Genomic DNA, 2,905 nt, shown 5'->3' on the forward strand with positions numbered 1-2,905 from the left:
GAACTTTTCAGTATCACATCTCAGCAAGCACTCCCTACTAGCACATCTCAACAAACACTCTCTGCTACGAGTTCTTAACAAGCACTGACTACTACGAGTTCTCAACAACCACTGCCAGTGGAGGCGGCGGAACAATACTCTCTAGCGCGATCTCTGGCGCTGTGGCTCAGTGTAGCCACCTTTCAGTGTCTATTATAGCTTATCACATAACTAATAAACTCCTCCCGAACAGGCCACGAAGGCCCAAAGGTACCGACTGACCGCCGTGTCATCCTCAGCCCACAGGCGTCACTGAATGCGGATATGGAGGGGCATGTGGTTAGCACACTGCTCTCCCGGCCGCATGTCAGTTTACGAGACCGGAGCCGCTACTTCTCAGTCAAGTAGCTCCTCGGTTTGCCTCACAAGGGCTGAGTGCACCCCGCGTGCCAACAGCGCTCGGAAAGCCGGATGGTCACCCATCCAAATGCTAGCCCAGCCCGACAGAGCTGAACTTCGGTGATCTGACGGGAACCGATGTTACCACTGCGGCAAGGCCGTTGTCATCACATAACAAATACAGAATACATTATGAGCCACCACGCTGACTAACATCCTTTGAAATACTGGCTGTTAATTGGTTCAACCAGATCACATTTTTACCTGGCACAAACTGTGTCTACCAAACACAGCTGCCCGCTTCGGAAATAATTAACCAAGTCATCGAATGAGAACCATAAACGATTAGTCTCTTACACTTGAAAGATAGCAGTCGAAGTCACCAATCAGGACTCTGTTCTGCCTCCATCAACCTGAAAGGTAACCGCTACTTCTTATATTACAAAAGTGGTTTAATTTCAGCGCACTTTGATCTACCAACGCAGGTTACGGACAGAAGCACATAGACGCAAGAACTGGCTATATTAGCCTCTATTATTTCATTGACAGCTAAAATTACTTTCCATCCTGCTCCACTGTGCATACAAGGAATACTTACACTTCTTGAAGACAAAGTCTGAACAGTGCGTTTTTGTTAATCCGCAGATAAGTGAACAATGAAGCGAGCATTTCGCCCAATTTACCACACTTGTAACTGCTACTATATCCTACCGACATTTGCACAAAGGACAACAAGTGAAATATTTTCTTTCTGGTTTCTTCCCATATTTTATCACGTGTCCTATTTAACTGTATTGGGAACCATTAAATGTTCAAATGGTTCAAATGGCTCTGAGCACTATGGGACTTAACATCTGAGGTCATCAGTCCCCTAGAACTTAGAACTACTTACACCTAACTAACCTAAGGACACCACGCACATCCATGCACGAGGCAGGATTCGAAACTGCGACCGTAGCGGTCACGCGGTTCCAGACTAAAGCGCCCAGAACCGCACGGCCACACCGGCCGGCGAACCATTAAATGTATTTGTTTCTAATTTACTGAGGTTGAATTTAGATAACAGAATTGCAAATTTTACTCTTATAAAGTTTGAATTGCGGTCGGGAGCTGGTACTGAGTGGAAAGGTACCGAGCCATAATGAATTTATTAACGTTTCCAAAAACACCAATGAATTTATTTATTAAAACCAAAAAAAACAAGAATAAAATTAACTGAAAAGACTAAATTTCAATAACCAACTGACGGCGAACACCTCAAAAGGGCAACAGTATAAAATCACTTCCTTTTGTAAAGAATATTAAATGAAGTAAAAAACAAAAATACATTTACATTACAAACAGCGAAACATATGATCAGATGATTATGTCGCAAATGTCAACCATCGGCTATTGCCAGTAATTATATAATGATAGAGACGGCGTCAGAGGCGACGCCAGTAGCAAGAATTCCTGCTTCTCTTCTCACATAGGATGGCGGTTGCAGCTACCACAGTACTAGAAACCTTCATTAATAATTTCAGTCATGGTCCTCAGGCATCTTTAACAAGATGACAGTTAACAAGAGACATAATCACCTGTCCTGTAACACAGAGACAACTCCGTAATTATTTAGTAAAAGTTAACATACTACAAATGGAGATTTTTTTTTTTTTTTTTTTTTTTTGTAGATGCAAACAATTTAGTAAACAGTTCGAGTTCGTGATACTAGCCAACAGATAACTATAGACATGCCTCAGTAATAAGGTAGTTAGATTCAATAATTTTCGCTGATTATAAAGTACAATTCGTAAATCAGAAGAATTACATGAGCGTTCTATACCCTTATACTCTAATATCAGTTTGGAAGAGTGACAGCTGCAAGCCCAAAAACGTTGACAGAACTGGACTCAAGTAGTACCAGGCAAAACCTTCATAAATAACAGCTTCACATACATAACAACGGGCAACCAGGATACGGAGTCAAAATAGGCACCACGTGACACCAAGCGACGTGCACACTAATCGGATGCTCACCGTGATTTCTCGTAAAATCCAGCGCCCATTGACAAACGCTTCCTTAGAGAGCGTCGAGAGAAAAATGTACCGAAGATTATTCGTAGTCGGAAACCCACGGGTATCATCCAGCAGTCGCCACCGCCTCCAGTACTTGCAAAGGTCAGATCGGATTCCAACCCAGCACCACAACGGACACAAAGTGCTTGCCACTTCAACAGCAGAGGACACGCCGAATACTGTGCGTCCTGTCGAAGTAGCTTTTAACGAGCCATGTACATGGCCGCCACCAGCGCTCGGCCCCGCCAAACCCGCAGTGAGCAAAAGCACCACTCTTGCTAACGTGTCAGACTCTCCTGTTCTCCAAGTCGCCGCAGCCCTTATCTACCTTCTCCTCCGACCTGCCCTCTACCGGCGACAGTAACGCTCCATGCGCTCTTGCGACCAGAGGGATTCCAAATCCGTGGGAATTACACGAAATCAAACGCGGGTGCACGACACAAAGTTCTTATGATATTTGGGCAAAATAGCC

The 2,905-nt window shown here is 44.2% G+C and overlaps 1 pseudogene; it reads right to left on the bottom strand.

The window, feature by feature from the left end:
* Positions 1-426: 426 nt before the first annotated feature.
* Positions 427-544, bottom strand: LOC126207535 (5S ribosomal RNA; annotated as a pseudogene).
* Positions 545-2,905: the final 2,361 nt, after the last annotated feature.

This window comes from Schistocerca nitens, chromosome 1 (genome assembly GCF_023898315.1).
Source record: "Schistocerca nitens isolate TAMUIC-IGC-003100 chromosome 1, iqSchNite1.1, whole genome shotgun sequence".
NCBI lineage: Eukaryota > Metazoa > Arthropoda > Insecta > Orthoptera > Acrididae > Schistocerca > Schistocerca nitens.